The sequence below is a fragment of the Moschus berezovskii genome, chromosome 9 (genome assembly GCF_049115385.1).
Source record: "Moschus berezovskii isolate FMDL1 chromosome 9, NW_MosBer_1.0, whole genome shotgun sequence".
NCBI classification, from domain to species: Eukaryota; Metazoa; Chordata; class Mammalia; order Artiodactyla; family Moschidae; genus Moschus; species Moschus berezovskii.
This window is the reverse complement of record NC_142468.1, coordinates 66,803,945-66,811,590: the sequence shown is the minus strand read 5'-3', so window position 1 is coordinate 66,811,590 and position 7,646 is coordinate 66,803,945.

The following is a 7,646-nucleotide window of genomic DNA, read 5'->3' as shown; positions in this document are numbered from 1 at the left end:
TGCGCTGCTAAGTCGCTTCAGTCGTGTCCGACTCTGTGCGACACCACAGACAGCAGCACACTAGGCTCCTCCATCCCTGGGATTCTCCAGGCAAGAACATTGGAGTGGGCAATCAGTCGCTGCTGCTGCTGCTGCTAAGTCACTTCAGTCGGGTCCGACTCTGTGTGACCCCATAGACGGAAGCCCACCAGGCTCCCCCGTCCCTGGGATTCTCCAGGCAAGAACACTGGAGTGGGTTGCCATTTCCTTCTCCAATGTGTGAAAGTGAAAAGTGAAAGTGAAAGTGAAGTCGTGTCCGACCCTTAGCGACCCCACGGACTGCAGCCCACCAGGCTCCTCCATCCATGGGATTTTCTAGGCAACAGTACTGGAGTGGCTTGCCATTGCCTCCTCCGAATCAGTCGCTAGTACATAATAATTGAAAGTCATTGCTGTTATTAGATATAGCCAAAACAAAGATGATTTTCCTAACTCCCTTTCTAAGTTACATTCCTTTTATTCCTTCAGGCAAAATGTTCCAAAAATATGAACTGGATATGATGGAATTTAGTTAAGGAAACCATTCTGCATTCTCCCTGAAATTTTACCTTATAAATCACAGTGAGGTCACTTTAAGGAGTCCAGAGGGAGAAAGCTAGCTTGGTTAAATCACAGAACAGTGTAACTTCAATTCTAACAAAGGAAATTCAGATTAAAACTTCAGAGGTGCTTTTTTCTCACCTATCTAATTGGCATAAATTAGAAAGTTTGTCGAGATACCCTGCTGATGAGGCTGTGGAAAAACAGGAATGCTCAGTATTGCTGATGGAAATGCAAAAATCATTCATATAGCTCCTACGGAGGAGAAAAAGTGTTATTCGCTCAGTCGTGTCCAACTCTTTGTGATCCCATGGACTGTAGCCTGCCAGGTTCCTCTGTCCATAGAATTCTCTAGGCAAGAATACTGGAGTGGGTTGCCATGCCCTTCTCCAAGGGATCTTCCTGACTCAGGGATTGAATGTGGGTCTCCTGCATTGTAGGCAGATTCTTTACCATCTGCACCAGGGAAGTCCTACAGAAGAAAACGGGAATATTTAGTTTAAGTGCATAAGCATTTCCTTTTGGACTCAGCAACTCTACTTTCAGGAACCTACTGCAAAGACATATTGGCAAAAATAAGAAAAGATGTATGCGTATGGCTATTTACACCAGGACTATTTCTAGAACCAAAAGACTGGAAACAATCAAATTTGTTAATGATAATATAAACTGTGGACATCCACATAGAGCACCATGCAGATACAGAAAGGAATGAGGGATCTCTTTATGTACTGACAGCAAGTGACACACAGGATACACTGTAGAGTATAAAACAAAGTCAGAATCAGGAATTCCCTGGTGGCCCAGTGGTTAAGACTCATTGCATTTACCATTGTGGCCTGGGTTCAATCCCTGGTTGGGGAACTAAGATTCCAAAAGCTATGCAGAGCAGCCAAAAAGCCAAAACAAACAAACAAAACCAAAGTTAGAATAGTATGTATGTTACTGCTTATGTAAGAAAGTTCAGTTCAGTTCAGTTCTGTCGCTCAGTCGTGTCTGACTCTGTGCGACCCCATGAATCACAGCACGCCAGGCCTCCCGTCCATCACCAACTCCCACAGCTCACCCAAACTCATGTCCATCGAGTCGGTGATGCCATCCAGCCATCTCATTCTCTGTCATCCCCGTCTCCTCCCATCCCCCATCCCTCCCAGCATCAGACTCTTTTCCAGTGAGTCAACTTGTCGCATGAAGTGGCCAAAGTATTGGAGTTTCAGCTTTAGCATCAGTCCTTCCAATGAACACCCAGGATTGATCTCCCTTAGAATGGACTGGTTGGATCTCCTTGCAGTCCAAGGGACTCTCAAGAGTCTTCTCCAGCACCACAGTTCAAAAGCATCAATTCTTCGGTGATCAGCTTTCTTCACAGTCCAACTCTCACATCCATACATGACCACGGGAAAAACCATAGCCTTGACCAGATGGACCTTTGTTGGCAAAGTAATGTCTCTGCTTTTTAATATACTGTCTAGGTTGGTCATAACTTTCCTTCCAAGGAGTAAGCGTCTTTTAATTTCATGGCTGCAATCAGCATCCTCAGTGATTTTGGAGCCCAAAAAATTAAGTCTGACGCTGTTTCCACTGTTTTTCCATCTATTTCCCATGAAGTGATGGGACCAGATGCCATGATCTTTGTTTTCTGAATGTTGAGCTTCAAACCAACCTCTTCACTCTCCTCTTTCACTTTCATCAAGAGGCTTTTGAGTTCCTCTTCACTTTCTGCCATAAGGGTGGTGTCATCTGCATATCTGAGGTTATTGATATTTCTCCCAGCAATCTTGATTCCAGCTTGTGCTTCTTCCAGCCCAGCGTTCCTCATGATGTACTCTGCATATAAGTTAAATAAGCAGGGTGACAATATACAGCCTTGACGTACTCCTTTTCCTATTTGGAACCAGTCTGTTGTTCCATGTCCAGTTCTAACTGTTGCTTCCTGACCTGCATACAGGTTTCTCAAGAGGCAGATCAGGTGGTCTGGTATTCCCATCTCTTTTATGTAAGAAAGGGGGAGGATAAAAAATGTATATATGGCATGTACAGTATATATATATAAACTAAAAAGCATGGAAATGAAATTTTTTTCCGAGTCCTTCAGGTGCAAAAATAGGTTATTTGAGATATTTCTTATCTCTTAACATAGGCATTTTTTGCTGTGAACGTCCCTCTTACAGCTGCTTTGTTGTATTTCATATGTTTTGTTATGTTTATTATGTTTGTTACTTTTGCCTTACATTTTTTACATTTTTTCCTTTGGTTTCTTTTCTGACCCATTAGTTATTCAGTTCAGTTCAGTTCAGTTCAGTCGCTCAGTCGTGTCCAACTCTCCGCGACCTCATGAATCACAGCACGCCAGGCCTCCCTGTCCATCACCAACTCCCGGAGTAGTTATTCAGTAGCATTTGTTTAATCACATATTTGTGAATTTTCCAGTTTTCTTCTTATAATTGCTTTTGAGTTTCATACCATTGTGGTCATAAAAGATGTCTGATATGGTTTCAATCCTCTTAAATGTATCTTATTTCATGGCCTTACATAAACTAATATGTCAATTATATGTTACAAAATTTATAAAATTATTGCAATTTAAATTTTTTTAAATAAAATAAAGACATAAAGGGAACCAGAAATCCTTGAAGAAAAGGCCTATATCACACTTGGAACATGTTCAAGATGCACCTGAAACTTCCTGTCATGTCAGAAATAAAGGAAGCTAGCAGAGGCTACTGGAGCTGAATCAAAAGTCAATGAGCCTTTTCAATAAATGGTGCTGGGAAAATTGGACAGTTACATGTAAAAAAATGAAATTAGAACACTTGCTAACACCATACACAAAGATAAAATGGATTAAAAACCTAAATGTAAGACCAGAAACTATAAAACTCTTAGAGGAAAACAGGCAGAACACTCGATGACATAAATCAAAGCAAGATCCTCTATGACTCACATCCTAGAGTAATGGAAATAAAAACAAAAGTAAACAAGTAGGGCCCAATTAAACTTAAAAGCTTTTGCACAGCAAAGGAAACTATAAGCAAGGTGAAAAGACAAGCCTCAGAATGGGAGAAAATAATAGCAAATGAAACAACTGACAAAGGATTAATTTCCAAAATATACAAGCAGCTCATACAACTCAATACCAGAGAAAAAGACCTAAACAGACATTTCTCCAAAGAAGACATATAGATGGTTAATAAACACATAAAAAGATGCTCAACATCACTCATTATAAGAGAAATGCAAATCAAAACTACAATGAGGTATCACCTTCCACTGGTCAGAATGGCCCACATCAAAAAAAAACAATAAATACTGGAGAGGGTGTGGAGAAAAGGGAATGCTCTTGCACTGTTGGTGGGAATGTAAATTGATACAGCCACTATGGAAGATGGTATGGAGATTCTTTAAAAAACTAGGAATAAAACCACCGTAAGACCCAGCAATCCCACTCCTAGGCATATACCCTGAGGAAACCAAAATTGAAAGAGACACATGTATCCCTTTGTTCATTCCAGCACTATTTACAATAGCTAGAACATGGAAACAAACTAGATGTCCATTGACAGATGAATGGATAAAGCTGTGGCACATATACACAATGGAATATTACTCAGCCATAAAAAGGAACACATTTGAGTCAGTTCTAATGAGGTGGATGAACCTAGAACCTATTATACAGAGTGAAATGAGTCAGAAAGAGAAAGATAAATACTGTATTCTAATGCATATGATGGAATCTAGAAAAATGTTACTGAAGAATTTATTTACAGGGCAACAATGGACAATAGACAGACAGACAATGAACAGACAGACAATGAACAGACAGAGAATAGACATATGGATATGGGGAGAGGGGAGAAGAGGGTGAGATGTATGGAAAGAATAACATGGAAACTTACATTACCATATGTAAAATAGATAGCCAATGGGAATTTGTTGTTGGCTCAAGAAACTCAAATAGGGGCTCTGTATCAACCTAGAGGGGTGGGATGAGGAGGGAGATTGGAGGGAGTTTCAATAGGGAGGGGATATATGTATACCAGTAAAAAGAAATAGAGGAAAATAATAGAATGGGAAAGACTAGAGATCTCTTCAAGAAAATTAGAGATACCAAGGGAACATTTCACCGGAGAAGGCAATGGCAGCCCACTCCAGTACTCTTGCCTGGAAAATCCCATGGACGGATGAGACTGATAGGCTGCAGTCCATGGGGTCGCGAAGAGTCGGACACGACTGAGCGACTTCACTTTCACGCATTGGAGAAGAAAATGACAACCCACTCCAGTGTTCTTGCCTGGAGAATCCCAGGGACAGGGGAGCCTGGTGGGCTGCCGTCTATGGGGTTGCACAGAGTCGGACACAACTGAAGCGACTTAGCAGCAGCAGCAAGGGAACATTTCATGCAAAGATGGGCTCAATAAAGGACAGAAATGGTATGGACCTAATAGAAGCAGAAGATATTAAGAAAATGTGGCAACAATACACAGAAGAAGTGTACAAAAAAGACCTCCATGACCCAGATAATCACAATGGTGTGATCACTCACCTAGAGCCAGACATCCTGGAATGTGAAGTAAAGTGGGCCTTAGGAAGCATCACTAGGAACAAAGCTAGTGGAGGTAATGGAATTCCAGTTGAGCTATTTCAAATCCTAAAAGATGATGCTGTGAAAGTGCTGCACTCAATATGTCAGCAAATTTAGGAAACTCATCAATGGCCGTAGAACTGGAAAAGGTCATTTTCATTCCAATCCCAAAGAAAGGCAATGCCAAAGAATGCTCAAACTACTGCACAATTGCACTCATCTCACACACTAGCAAAGTAATGCTCAAAATTCTCCAAGCCAGGATTCAGCAATATGTGAACCGTGAACTTCCAGATGTTCAAATTGGTTTTAGAAAAGGCAGAGGAACCAGAGATCAAATTGCCAACATCTGCTCAGTTCAGTTCAGTTCAGTCACTCAGTCGTGTCCGACTCTCCGCGACCCCATGAATCACAGCACGCCAGGCCTCCCTATCCATCACCAACTCCCGGAGTTCACTCAAATTCATGTCCACAGAGTCGGTGATGCCATCCAACCATCTCATTCTCGGTCGTCCCCTTCTCCTACCGCCCCCAACCTTTCCCAGCATCAGAGTCTTTTCCAGTGGGTCAACTCATTGCATGAGGTGGCCAAAGTATTGCAGTTTCAGCTTCAGCATCAGTCCTTCCAATGAACACCCAGGATTGATCTCCCTTAGAATGGACTGGTTGGATCTCCTTGCAGTCCAAGGGACTCTCAAGAGTCTTCTCCAACACCACAGTTCAAAAGCATCAATTCCTCGGTGATCAGCTTTCTTCACAGTCCAACTCTCACATCCATACATGACCACGGGAAAAACCATAGCCTTGACCAGACGGACCTTTGTTGGCAAAGTAATGTCTCTGCTTTTTAATATACTATCAAGGTTGGTCATAACTTTCCTTCCAAGTAGTAGGCATCTTTTAATTTCATGGCTGCAATCAGCATCTGCAGTGATTTTGGAGCCCCCAAAAATAAAGTCTGACATTGTTTCCACTGTTTTGCCATCTATTTCCCATGAAGTGATGGGACCAGATGCCATGATCTTTGTTTTCTGAATGTTGAGCTTCAAGCCAACCTTTTCACTCTCCTCTTTCACTTTCATCAAGAGGCTTTTGAGTTCCTCTTCACTTTCTGCCATAAGGGTAGTGTCATCTGCATATCTGAGATTCTTGATATTTCTCCCAGCAATCTTGATTCCAGCTTGTGCTTCTTCCAGCCCAGCGTTCCTCATGATGTACTCTGCATATAAGTTAAATAAGCAGGGTGACAATATACAGCCTTGACGTACTCCTTTTCCTATTTGGAACCAGTCTGTTGTTCCATGTACAGTTCTGACTGTTGCTTCCTGACCTGCATACAGGTTTCTCAAGAGGCAGGTCAGGTGGTCTGGGATTCCCATCTCTTTCAGAATTTTCCACAGTTTATTGTGATCCACACAGTCAAAGGCTTTGGCATATTCAATGAAGCAGAAACAGATGTTTTTCTGGAACTCTCTTGCTTTCTCCATGATCCAGCGGATGTTGGCGATTTGATCTCTGGTGCCTCTGCCTTTTCTAAAACCTGCTTGAACATCTGGGAGTTCACGGTTCACATATTGCTGAAGCCTGGCTTGGAGAATTTTGAGCATGACTTTACTAGCGTGTGAGATGAGTACAATTGTGCGGTAGTTTGAGCATTCTTTGGCATTGCCTTTCTTTGGGATTGGAATGAAGACTGACCTTTTCCAGTCCTGTGGCCACTGCTGAGTTTTCCAAATTTGCTGGCATATTGAGCGCAGCACTTTCACAGCATCATCTTTCAAGATTTGAAATAGCTCAACTGGAATTCCATCACCACCACTAGCTTTGTTCATAGTGATGCTTTCTAAGGCCCACTTGACTTCACGTTCCAAGATGTCTGGCTTTAGGTCAGTGATCACGTTATCGTGACTATCTTGCTCGTGAAGATCTTTTTTGTACAGTTCTTCTGTGTATTCTTGCCACCTCTTCTTAATATCTTCTGCTTCTGTTAAGTCCCTATCATTTCTGTCCTTTATCGAGCCCATCTTTGCATGAAATGTTCCCTTGGAATCTCTAATTTTCTTGAAGAGATCTCTTGTTTTTCCTATTCTGTTGTTTTCCTCTATTTCTTTGCATTGATCACTGAGGAAGGCTTTCTTATCTCTCCTTGCTATTCGTTGGAACTCTGCATTCAGATGCTTATATCTTTCCTTTTCTCGTTTGCTTTTTGCTTCTCTTCTTTTCACAGCTATTTGTAAGGCCTCCTCAGACAGCCATTTTGCTTTTTTGCATTTCTTTTCCATAGGGATGGTCTTGGATGGAGAAGCTGTATACAGTTAGCAAAAACAAGACCAGGAGCTGACTGTGGCTCAGATCATGAACTCCTTATTGCCAAATTCAGACTTAAATTGAAGAAAGTAGGGAAAACCACTAGACCATTCAGGTATGACCTAAATCAAATCCCTTATGATTATACAGTGGAAGTGAGGAATAGATTTAAGGGACT